This window comes from Trachemys scripta, chromosome 21 (assembly GCF_013100865.1).
Source record: "Trachemys scripta elegans isolate TJP31775 chromosome 21, CAS_Tse_1.0, whole genome shotgun sequence".
Lineage (NCBI taxonomy): Eukaryota > Metazoa > Chordata > Testudines > Emydidae > Trachemys > Trachemys scripta.
The window spans coordinates 843,277-856,385 of NC_048318.1; the positions used below are offsets into that span (position 1 = coordinate 843,277).

General features: G+C 45.6%; 1 protein-coding gene across 6 annotated transcripts in view; it reads right to left on the reverse strand.

The window, feature by feature from the left end:
• The window catches only part of PKNOX2 (PBX/knotted 1 homeobox 2), a 645,653-nt gene that overhangs the window by 338,509 nt on the left and 294,035 nt on the right, over positions 1-13,109 (reverse strand). For 5 of the 6 annotated variants that reach the window (XM_034754698.1, XM_034754693.1, XM_034754696.1 and 2 more), the window contains exon 3: positions 3,561-3,665. The gene's annotated coding sequence lies outside the window, so the exon portion shown is untranslated. Of the gene's footprint in view, positions 1-3,560; positions 3,666-5,595; positions 5,689-13,109 lie in introns of all 6 variants that reach the window. The other variant, XM_034754697.1, reaches the window with a different exon arrangement.

Below are 13,109 nucleotides of genomic sequence, written 5' to 3' on the forward strand. Positions count from 1 at the left end.
GAATCTTCAAGTATGGGGGGTTCCTCTCTGGGGATTAGCCCTGTCTCCTGAGTCACTTAGTTCCAACAAAGAAGGGGCTAATTGACTACTCGACATAATTTTATAAACACAAAGTATAATAAACATGATGTCACCTTTCCTCAGGTTAAAATGTTTCATGAATTTGTAGAAAAAAATAAAAACCATCACTTACATCTTACTAAAGAGCCAGATTTGATTAGAAATTGAACCACACCATTGTGAAATCTGGCATAGCACGGTAACACAAAATGGCATTCCCCTTAGTCCTGACATCGTTTGGTGGAGGCTATGAATCATAGATACCAAGGCCACAAGGGGCCATTGTGATCTTCTAGTCTGACCTCCTGCCTAACACACGTCAGAGAACTGCCCCAAAAATAATTCCAACAGCACATCTGGAAGGCCTAACCTCTGATTAGGTCTCATAGAGGGGCCTGCAAAATATAATCCTCTCATTACTTTATGTGGTTTATTAGAAGAAATTTTTAAAACATTACTGAGGCAAGAAGGTTCTGTGAAAAGAGAGGGATACAGAAACCTTTGGACTTTGCTCTGGATCAAGGTAAGTTTTATATCTGATTAAAAGAACAGAAAAGGTTTTTCTCCCAAGATGCTCAGACCCTAATATTTCCTAGTTAACAAGAGACAGGCCAGAGAGATGGCAGACGTTCATGTTTTAAGAAAAAAAACATGCATAGTTTGGAGCAACAGCAGTTTTGTTTCTTCTGTCTAACTGTGGGGTTATATTAAGACAAAGGTTTTGTAGGGAGTATCAGGGTCATCCCTAGCCATTTTGGTGCCCTAAGTAGCCCCCCCACAGGGGAGCTATGTGGAGTTCCAGGCCTCCGCGGGGTGTGTGTTTGGGGGGGCTGGCTTGGGGGGCAGGGGGAACTGCCCCTCAGCACGAGCTGGTGGAGTGGGTTGGGGCCAGGTCCCTCCACTGCCCGCTGCCCGGTGAGTCCAGGGTAGGCCCGACCCTAAACGGGGAAACAGGAAGTGGAGTGATCCGTCCCCAGCCCGCTCCGCACTGCTCCGCTTGCTCCCAGCCTTGGGGCTGGGGGGAAGGGGGAACCGCCCCCCAGCACTCACCGGCGTTGCGGCTGCGAGCCAGGGGAGCGGAGCAGGCTGGGGCCAGATTGCTCCACTTACTGCCATTGGTGAGTGAAGGCCCAGCCCCTGCTGCAGTTCTCAGGGGAGTGGAGGCGGGGCTGGGGCAGAGCAGGGGCGGGGGCTTTGGGGAAGAGGTGGAGTGGGGGCAGGGCTGGGGTGGAGCAGGGGGAGGGACCATGGGGAAGAGGCGGAGCAGGGGCTGGAGCAGCATGCAGCTGCATAGGGCACCAGGAAATTTGGTGCCCCAAATTTCCTGGTGCCCAGTGCAGCTGCGTACTTTGCGTATGGGTAGGGACAGCCCTGGGTAATATGACGCTGCACCCCGTATTCTTCACAGCGCTATTATTATGATATGATTATGGCATAATTATGATGCATTTTGTACCAGACAAGTCATGTAACTGTCATTGAAAAAGTTATGATTTGCTGAATGTGATTATCCTATTTCTATGCATGTATCATTTTTGTATCTAAAGTTAGGAATATTGACTATGTGTCTGTATTTCAAATGTGCTTGCTCTGGGTGACACCCACAGCTAGCCTTTCAAGTACAACAATGAAGAAGCCAGAGAGTGCTGATGGCCCATCAGCAAAGATAATGAACCATGGAAGAACTTAACCTTCCTGTGAATGTTCCAGACAGCCTGTAAGTAACGGCTGTTATGACTCAGCAAGGTATGCAAGGGCCTGTGACCAGGCCACATGACTCTGGACTCCATCTTGGGATGTCTGTATTTTTCCACAAACTGGTCTGGGAACCGAGTTTTGAAACAAAGGGTTCCCGTCATATGCTAAAGCTATATAAGGCCAGGAGTGACATCATGTGTTGTTCTTCACCCCCCACACAAGAAAACTCCTGGAAACACCTAAGGAACAACAGACTGAACTGGGGGAAGTGCTGGACCCAGGCTAAAGGGATTTCTAGCCTGTGTATGAAAAACTTGGGGATTTCCAAACTGCAAAGCAAGTGCAGTTTCCACCTTAAGAATCTGCAGCCTGCTTGTACCATCACTCAGGTGAAAAACTACTAATGCATATTCAATCTAGTATCTTAAGCTTAGTTTGCGATTTTCTTTATTTGCTAGGTAATCTGCTTTGATCTGTTTGCTATCCCTTATAAGCACTGAAATCTATCTTTTGTTGTTAATAAACTTATTTTATGTTTTAATTTAAACTCGGTGTGCCTTTAAGTGAAGTGTCTGGGGGAAAATCTCAGCTTGGTTTAACGCAGGCTTGTTGCATTTCCTCTCCACATTGAGGGGGAGGCGAACTGGATAATACATTCATACTGGTTGAGGTTTGGACCAGAGCAGGACGGTACAGCTGTGGGGTCCTAGGCTGGGAAGCTGGTGGTTATTTTGGCTGTAGCCTCTCTATTGTTGGTTTATGCAGTGGCTGGTCAGACAGCATGTAACTGCAGCTCAGTGTGCCTCTACCTGTGTGAATGCTGGGGGAAGTGTAGGACCGGGAGCGGGTCTGCAGCTTGTCACAGTAGCACAGTGTGAGCGGGAGCCCAGACTGGTGGGTTAGAGGGCTCAGTGGTACCCCGGTCCCAGGTGCACCCCAGGGGGAACCCGTCACAGGTCGCACTCAGGATGAAGCAAGTAACTTTCAGATAACTTTGTGGTTTCTTCAGTGCCTCCAGAGCTTCTTGCGTTGGACACCAGTTTGAACCCTGTTCCTGCAAACACTCACATGGGCAACTTTCTGCATGTGGGCAGTCCCTTTGGCGTGGTTACGAGTTCAGGGCCTTAGACTGCACAGAGAATTCTGATAGCACTGATTTCAGACACATTTCATTTGATTGTTTTCTATAGTCTTTGGGTTTGTGTTTTTTAACAACTGGCAATTTTTGACTCAGATCACACCCTATTTGCTCTTGTAAATTTGGCAGTAATAATGGGTATACTTTGGGTCATTTTCTTTTTAACCTGTTTTAGTTTTTAAAATACAGTTGACCTTTTGGAGAAAGGTCTGATTTAAAAGCTTATAAACAAAAATGTTTTAAAAACTGGCACATTTTCCACAGGTAGCATTAATAGTTGTGCTTATGGTATCCTTTCAGGCTCCAGCCATTAGAAGCTGAGACCATTCAAAGTTCGGATTTTTTCCCAAAACGCACACTTTGTGTACTTGTTTTAAACAAACACCAGTAACCCAAGCACTCAAGAGAAACCCTGTTATAATATCATGGATTAACACTATTTTGCTAAGTCAATATCTGGCTGCCGGGGTTATTTTATTACAATCATATTAAAAATTATGATAAATATATTGCCGGTGTCCCTATTAAAACTTCAGTAAGGTCACTCCTGGTCTATTCTGTGTGTAAAACACCTGCTTTGTTAATTTATTTGTGCCACTTATTGAAATGATTCTGATTTGTTTTGTTCATTTGCTTGAAGCTATAGAAGTATGTTGAGTCTTACTGTTTGGAGTGTGCTCTGGGAGCTGCCAGTCCTTTGAACCTCTCCCCTTTGCTCTTCCTCTGCCAGTAAAACAAAACCTCCTTCTTTCAGTCGCAGCCAAAGCACCTGAAAAGAGAAAGATAAACTATCAACGGGAGAAAGCGCATTTCCCCCATCAGAAATTCATTTCTATACAAGTGAAAGCAGCAGGGACAAAAACAAATCTGCAGCTCCCGCCAACAGATCTACTCTTCATAAACATCATTGAGATCTTTTACGATCCAGACTAACAGCAGGAACAGAAAACATTTGGAGAACCAGGAAAATATTGCTCTCTGCCATTGTATGTTTCCAGTCTATAAAAAAGCAGGCAAGTAAAAGGGACAATGTCAGACCAAATTTGGCCTCAAATTTAGGAATATTTTTGAAAAATTCTAGTGGAAATAGTCCCCCCCCCCCCAAAAAAAAAACATAAATAGTTCCCTGCAGTGTTCGTAACACAAATGTTGGAGTGCTGTGCTAGAGCATGAAATACCCTCCGTGAAACCGGCCAATTACTAGGCACAAAAATGAAACTGATCATCATGTTTCATGGCCCAAGCCAAGAGAAATATGGAAAATAATACACAGCACAAAGAGTAACTCCTAAATGAGATTTAAAAAATTCTTTGTTGTATTATTCTGTGATGTTATTAGCCCAATCGCTAAACACACTTAGGGCTGGTCCACACTAACCCCCCAGTTCGAACTAAGATACGCAACTTCAGCTACGTGAATAACGTAGCTGAAGTCGAAGTATCTTAGTTTGAACTACAAGGTACTTACCGCGGGTCCACACGTGGCAGGCAGGCTCCCTCGTCGACTCCGCGTACTCCTCTCGCGGAGCAGGAGTACCGGTGTTGACAGTGAGCACTTCCGAGATCGATTTATCCCGTCTAGACAAGACGCGATAAATCGATCCCAGAAGATCGATTGCTTACCGCCGAACCCGGAGGTAAGTATAGACGTACCCTTAAAGATAAACAAAAGCCTCCAACATCACTTCTCTAAAATCAGGTGAGTGAATTTTTCCGGGGCAACTAACTGGGAGAATGCCCTCAGCAATATCCCCAGGACCACCCTTCTTTTCACTCCCTCTCCCATGGGTTATAGATGCGTGGGGACAGATTTTCAAGAGAGCCCAACCTTTTCCCAACAGAGTGAGCCCTTTGGAAAATGTGGCCCTGATTGTGTTAATTAAGCTTATCTCAGATATAGGAAAACAGTTCATCACAAATATTTAGAACTCCAATGCTATGCTTCATCTAGGTGAGCAACTCTGCTAGCATACAAATCACAATCAGTCAGCCCTCCAAAATGTGCAAAAGAAATCCTAGCAATAGTATAGGCCCTTACTAGATGGAGATGGTAAAATTATTAATAATATTGCAGAAAAGGCAGACATGTTCAATAAATATTTCTGCTGTGCATTTGGAAAGAAACAAAATGATATACTCATGAAGTACTTTCCAGTCCATTAGTAACTGAAAAGTCTGTTAGACAAACTCTATCAGGGATAAACATTTTAAAATCAGCAAGTGTGGATAACTTGCACCCAAGAGTCCTAAAAGAGCTGTCTGAGGAGATCTCTGGCCCATTGATGTTAATTTTTAAAAATCTTGGAATATTGGGGAAATTCCAGAAGACTGGAACAGTGCCAATGTTGTGCCAATATTCAAAAAGGACAACTGGGATGACCCGGGTATCTAGAGGCCAGTCAACATCAACCCTGGGCAAAATAATGAAAAAGCTGATACAGGATTTAATTGAATTAAAGGCTAGAAAAATAATGAATGCCAGACAACATAGTTTATTGGAAAATAGGTCTCGGCAAATGAACCTGATTTCATTTTGAATGAGATGGCATGTTTGGTTGATAAAAGTAACTGCATAAATGCAATATACATTTGTAAGGCGTTTGACTAGGTACTGCATGACATTCGGATTTTAAAAATAGCGTTTTGCAATATCAATAGAGCATGTGTTAATTTAATTATGAACAGGCTAACTGACAGACCTCAGAAAGTAATGGTCAATGAAGAATCATCTCTGAATGGGAGTGTTTCTTGTGAGGCTCTGCAGGGATCGGTTATAGGCCCTCATCAATGAGCTGAAAGTAAATATAAAATCACTCCTGATCAAATTTGTGGCTGACACAAGGATTGATGATGTGGTAAATAATGCTTAGGACAGGGCAGTCTCTGTACAACTTGGGCTCATTCAAACAAAATGTGATTTAACACACTCAGGTGCAAAGTTATCCATCTAAGGACAAGGAATGCAAGCCATACCCACAGAATGGGGAACATCCTGAAAAGGATGTAGGGGGCTCACAGTAGACAAGCAAAAAGGGCTAATGTGATCCTTGGCTGTATAAAGAGGGGAGTAGTGAAGTAGGAGCAGGGGTGGGATTTTACCTCTGCACATGGCATTGGTGGGATGGATAATGGAATAGTGAGTCTAGTGCTGGTGTCCACATTTTAAAAAGGACGTTGAAAAATTGGAGAAGATGCAGAAAAGGGCCACAAAAATTATTTGCAGGCTGGAGAAAATGCCTCACAGTGTGAAACTTAAAGCGCTCGGTCTGTTTAGCTGATCAAAAAGATGATTGAGAGGTGACTTGATTATGGTGCATGGTGAAAATACCCCCTACTAAAGGGATCTTCCATGAAGCAGAGAAAGGCAGAACGAGAACCAGTGGTTGCAAGATGAAGCCAGACAAATTCAAAGTTTTAATGAGGATGTCACGGAGTATGGGGGGACTCAGGGCCCTGCACCCCCGGCGTCCTGTGATTCACCATGACTCTCAACCAGCCAGTAAAGCAGAAGGTTTATTTAGACGACAGGAATATAGTCCAAGACAGGTCTTGCAGGCACAGACAACAGGACCCCCCTCAGTTAGGTCCATCTTGGGGTCCCAGGGCACCCTAGCCCCCTTGGGAGGTCAGAGCCCTGTCTCCCTCCCAGCCACATCACCAGCCAGCTCCTGAAACTCTGCCTTCAGCGACCCCTCCCACAGCCTTTGTTCAGTTTCCCGGGCCAAGGTGTCACCTGGCCTCTAACCCCTTCCTGGGTTCTCACGTTACATGCTCAGGTATTCTCTGTCAGTCAGTCTCCTATCCCCCAATGCAGACTATCCTAGCCACACTCCCCTGTCAGCATTCAAAGCCCACAGTAAGAACAGTCCCAGTTCGTCACAGAGGGTGATTAACCTTTGGAACAAACTACCAAGGAAGTGGGACATTCTTATCTAGACTGGAGGCTAGATCTGAAGAGGGACTTAGGTGTTAGGAGCCTAGAAAATCATTGAGATTCCCAAAGCCTGAAGAGAAGAAAGGATTTGAACAGGGATCTGCCACTTATCTGCTGTGTGCCTGAACCACTGGGCTATGGGATAGTGGGATATGGGGGTCCCTCAATCTCTTGAGTTGAAGCTGTTCCACCATGGATAAATAGATTAGTCATTGGGTCAGCCAGTGCATGAGGATGACTCTGGAGAATAGATGGTAGGTGTGACTGAGTATATCAACCCCACACTGCTGAAGAGCAGTTCTTGGCCCAAGAGGCCATGCCCCCTTGCCTGTGCTGGGCATGCGCCCAATGGAGGGAGCATTCAAAAGGGACCATCTCAGCTCAGTCTGGGCTGACTAAGGAGGAGAGTAGTTGTATGCAGCAGACTCCTGCCAGGAAACCGCCAGGACTCCAAGCCCCCAGGATCAAGCATCCTAGCTGCACCGTGGGAAGCCAGCTGGCTGCAGGAACCAAAGGGGATGAATTGCTGTTGCCAGCAGAGGAGCTGCCAGAGATGAAACAGAAGGAACGCGAGAGGGACCCCATGTCCAACCCTGGAGACGTCGCTGGAGGGACTGGGATGAGGGCAGGAAGTGACCCGGGGAAGGTGCTTGGGGGTATTGGAACATAAGAACGGTCGTACTGGGTCAGACCAAAGGTCCATCTAGCCCAGTATCCTGTCTACCAACAGTGGCCAATGCCAGGTGCCCTAGAGGGAGTGAACCTAACAAGTAATGATCAAGTGATCTCTCTCCTGCCATCCATCTCCACCCTCTGACAAACAGAGGCTAGGGACACCGTTACTTACCCATCCTGGCTAATAGCCATTAATGGACTTAATCTCCATGAATTTATCCAGTTCTCTTTTAAACGTTGTTAAAGTCCTACCCTTCACAACCTCCTCAGGCAAGGAGTTCCACAGGTTGACTGTGCACTGTGTGAAGAAGAACTTCCTTTTATTTGTTTTAAAACTACTGCCCATTAATTTCATTTGGTGGCCCCTAGTTTTTGTATTATGGGAATAAGTAAATAACTTTTCCTTATCTACTTTCTCCACATCACTCAGGATTTTATATATCTCTATCATATTCCCCCTTAGTCTCCTCTTTTCCAAGCTGAAAAGTCCTAGCCTCTTTAATCTCTCCTCATATGGGACCCATTCCAAACCCTTAATCCTTTTAGTTGCCCTTCTCTGAACCTTTTCTAGTGCCAGTATAAACCTGGACCCTGTGTCAGGGTACCTTGTTTTGAAGGGCCCTGGGTCAAATCTGGCAGAGTAGGGTGGTCCCAGGCTCCCCACCACACACTCATCGCTAGGTAACTCTTCCCTGATACTGCCACTAGGCAAGCAGCTCTTAGACTCTGCCCTGGATAGTACTGCTAGGTAAAGCAGCCCCTTAGAATCATACAATATCAGGGTTGGAAGGGACCTCAGGAGATCATCTAGTCCAACCCCCTGCTCAAAGCAGGACCAATCCCGAGACAGATTTTTGCCCCAGATCTCTAAATGGCCCCCTCAAGGATTGAACTCACAACCCTGGGTTTAGCAGGCCAATGCTCAAACCACTGAGCTATCTCTTCCCCCTGGACCATAGCCACTAGGCAACACTACCCCAGATATTGCCACTAGGCGAAGTGGCCACTTTGACTCTTATCAGTGGGTGACATTCCCCTGGACCATAGCCGCTAGGTAGGGCTGCCCAGTGGATTGAGGGGGGCTGGGGCAAAGCAATGTCAGGGGCCCCTTCCATAAAAAAAAGTTGCAATACTATATTCTAGTGGGGGTCTGGGGCAAATTCACCCACTTGCCCCCCCGCCCCCGGGCGGCCCTCCCACTAGGTGATCGAATCATAGAAGATTAGGGTTGGAAGAGACCTCAGGAGGTCATCTAGTCCAACCCCCTGCTCAAAGCAGGACCAATTCCCAACTAAATCATCCCAGCCAGGGCTTTGTCAAGCCTGACCTTAAAAACCTCTAAGGAAGGAGATTCCACCACCTCCCTAGGTAACCCAGTCCAGTGCTTCACCACCCTCCTAGTGAAAAAGTTTTTTCCTAATATCCAACTTAAACCTCCCCCACTGCAACTTGAGACCGTTACTCCTTGTTTTGTCATCTGTTACCATTGAGAACAGCCTAGCTCCATCCTCTTTGGAACCCCACTTCAGGTAGTTGAAGGCTGCTATCAAATCCCCCCTTATTCTTCTCTTCTGCAGACCAAATAATCTCAGTTCCCTCAGCCTCTCCTCATAAGTCATGTGCTCCAGACCCCTAATCATTTTTGTTGCCCTTCGCTGGACTCTTTCCAATTTTTTCACATCCTTCTTGTAGTGTGGAGCCCAAAACTGGACACAGTACTCCAGATGAGGCCTCACCAATGCCGAATAGAGGGGAATGATCATGTCCCTCGATTTATTGGCAATGCTCCTACTTATACAGCCCGAAATGCTGTTAGCCTTCTTGCCAACAAGGGCACCCTGTTGACTCATATCCAGCTTCTCATCCACTGTAACCCCTAGGTCCTTTTCTGCAGAACTGCTGCCTAGCCTGGTCCCTAGTCTGTAGCAGTGCATGGGATTCTTCCATCCTAAGTGCAGATGGAACTTGTCCTTGTTGAACCTCATCAGATTCCTTTTGGCCCAAGTCCTCTAATTTGTCTAGTTCCCTCTGTATCCTATCCTCCAGCATATCTACCATTCCTCCCAGTTTAGTGTTATCTGCAAACTTGCTGAGGGTGCAGTCCATGCCATCCTCCAGATCATTAATGAAGATATTGAACAAAACTGGCCCCAGGACTGACCCTTGGGGTACTCTGCTTGATACCGTCTGCCAACTAGACATGGAACCACTGATAACTACCCGTTGACCCCGATGATCTAGCCAGCTTTCTATCCACCTTATAGTCCATTCATCCAATCCATACTTCTTTACCTTTCAAACTTTAACTTTCAAAAGTTTACAACTGAACATTGACTTAATACAACTTTGAGACTTTACTATGCAGAAGAAAAAAGCTGTTTTTAACCATCTTAATTTAAATGAAACAAGCATAGAAACAGTTTTCTTACCTTGTCAAATCTGTTTTTTAATCTTTCCCTTTATTTTTAACAGTTTATGTTTAACACAGCACTGTGCTGTATTTCCTTTTGTTTGTCTCTGCTGCTGCCTGGTTGTGTACTTCTGGTTCCAAATGAGGTGTGTAGTTTACCAGTCAGTGTGTAACTCTGGCGTTCGTAAAACTATAAAAATGAGAGACAAGCACCCCAAGAAATCCCTCTCCCCCTTCCCATTGGATTCACTGCACCTGAAGAGACAAAGGAAGCAGCCATTGGACTCTGGGAGAGTTCAGTCTCAGGGCTGAAAGGAGGAGATGAGAAAACTTTGCTTTCAATCTAATGTAGTTTGTTACAATTAGGTACCAGTAAGTGATTTATCTTTATTTTTCTTGTAACCGTTTCTGACTTTTATGCCTCGTTACTTGGACTCACTTAAAACCTTTTTGTTGTTAATAAACTTGTTTTACTGTTTGATCTAATTCAGTGTGTTCAAGTTGAAGTGGCTGGATAACTCCATTTGGGGTAACAAGTTGTGTGTATATTATTCCCTTAAAGGAACAATAGACTCAGTATATTTGTATAATCCAGGCGAGGGCTGGGCAGTACAGGCCATCATTTCTGAGGGAAAGTTTGGGACTGGGAGTGTGTTGGGCTCACCCTGTGGGCTCTTTAAGGCTGGCGAGAACTAAGGTATGGCTGGCTGGCTGGCTGCAGCACACAGACATGGCTGGGATGACTTACATGCTGGAGGCTGTTTCTGAGCAGTCCAGGTTGGAGGATACAGCAGCAAGGCATTGTAAATAGCACCCCAAGGCAGGGGTGACACAGTTCATTGGTCTGGATTTCACCCTGGTATGTCACAAGTGCCTAAATTCCTCTGTGAATCTAGCCCTGGAGCACTTTCTGGAAGGGATGCTTTAGCCAGACACAAAACATTGGGCTCAGTATAGGGGTAACTTGGTGAAAGTTAATGGCCCGTGATATACAGAAGGTCAGACTAGCATATCTAATGCTCCCTTTTGGCTCTATACTCTGTAAATCTCTATGGCACGTTGGCTTTTTAGCACAGCAGCCAGTCTCTTGCAAGCTTGGTTTGGAAATGGTTGGAGCAGGACCAAGGAGTGATGGGTGAGGATGCACCCTGGAGTAAATATACTGCTGTGGCCACTGACACTGCCAATACCACCCATATCCTCCCGCTATTTGGCCATTTTACCCCCCATTATTAGGACTCCAGGCCACTGGGTATTACAGAACGGGTTCTGGTGAAATCCTAGGCCACAGGGGGAACAAAGCAGGCTGGTCATGCAAGGTTCTAAGCATCTTCAGCTCATCTGTATTGTTTTGATGCCTGACATTTCTATGGCAACCTATGCAAATGGAGAGCTAATGGCTCCAGGCCATTGATGAAGAAAAACTGCACAAAAGAATCTATAATTAGAAGGGGAAAGTGGGGAAATGTTTCAGTCCTAAACAAACCTACCCTCATTACAACCCTGAGTTCCACAGACATTGCTGCCAGAAGGGGAGGAACTAGTCACAAGGGGAGAAGTGGAGAGATGCAGTGGTACTGAATCTGTAGCAGACAAGTTTTTTCGCTCCTCACTTTCATGCTTGGCAGATATAAGCAATTTCTGTTCTAATTTCTGCTCTGCTGTATTGCACATTTTCAGCGGCTTCAGGAAGCGTCACCCATTGGCGAAAAGGCAAAAACAGTTATTTGCAGGAGGAGCCATTGTGACTATCACATCTGACCTGCTGCTTAACACAGGTCAGAGACCCTCATCCAGTGATTCCTGCAGTGGAGCGAATTATTCCTCACTGCCCTGAAAAGATATTGTTGAGCCCAACACTTCTTGCTGAAGAAGAGCAGGTCTTTTAGAAAGAGACTTCCACACTGCGTAGTAATTACAGCGGGGGAAGCAGATGAAAAATATTTCCATAAAATTTCACATAAGAATATTTTTCATGTTCCTAAACTTTCACGTGTCTGTGACATTCAATAAAATGGCTATTTTCACATCAAAAACATGTACGATTCCAGTTTTCTTCATACCAATTTCAAAATGTGCTCACCCTCACCGCCATAGTTCACACTGTTATGCTCACCACTTTACTAAATGATGATAAAACTTAGGTAAAGTATCATTGGAAAAGTCATAATCTGTTGGCCATCACTGTCCTGTTGAAATGTATATCTCAGCATTGTACATGACGTTATGAGAGTTTGCTGGGGGAGGGGAGGGGGTTGTTGTTCACTAGCATAGCAGTGTAGCAGACAGCCTGGGCTGGAGAGTTAAAGATGGCACAGTGGTTCCATGGTCCAGATTGCACCCCAGGGGATGTCACGCTTACCCAGTCCGGGGCTCATATTCTCTACAAAAAATTCACAAAACCTAACAAGCATTTAGGTAAAATGGGCCCATTTTCAAATTTTTTTGCTTTGATTGTGAATATTTGTTATCCCTTTAAAAAATATGTCTGTATGCGACCTGTGCTGTAATAACCTTTACAGTACATTTATTCTGTTCTCACATTTATTATTTTAATTTATTTTATTTGATGATCTGGGTTCTATCCCTGGATAGCTCACCAGGGAAAATGAGTCTAAGGGCTAGTCTACGCTACCCGCCCGGATCGGCGGGTAGAAATCAATCTCTCGGGGATCGATTTATCGTGTCTCATCTAGATGGATAAATCGATCCCCGAATCGACGCGCGTACTCCCACCTCGTCAGGAGGAGTAAGCGCCGTCAACGGGGGAGCTGCGACGGTCGATTTGCTGCTGTCCTCACAGCGGGGTAAGTCGAATAGGATATGCCGAATTCAGCTACGCTATTCGCGTAGCTGAATTTGCGTATCTTAAATCGACCCCCCCCCCCTTAGTGTAGACATAGCCTCATAGGCCTGGTCTTCACTAAGCCCCCACTTCGGACTGAGGTACGCAAATTCAGCTACGTTAATAACGTAGCTGAATTCGAAGTACCTTAGTCCGAACTTACCGCGGGTCCAGACGTGGCAGGGAGGCTCCCCCGTCGATGCCGCGTACTCCTCTCGCCGAGCTGGAGTACCGGCGTCGACAGCGAGCACTTCCGGGATCGATTTATCGCGTCTTAACCAGATGCGATAAATCGATCCCAGAACATCGATTGCCTGCCGCCGGACCCTCCAGTAAGTGAAGACGTACC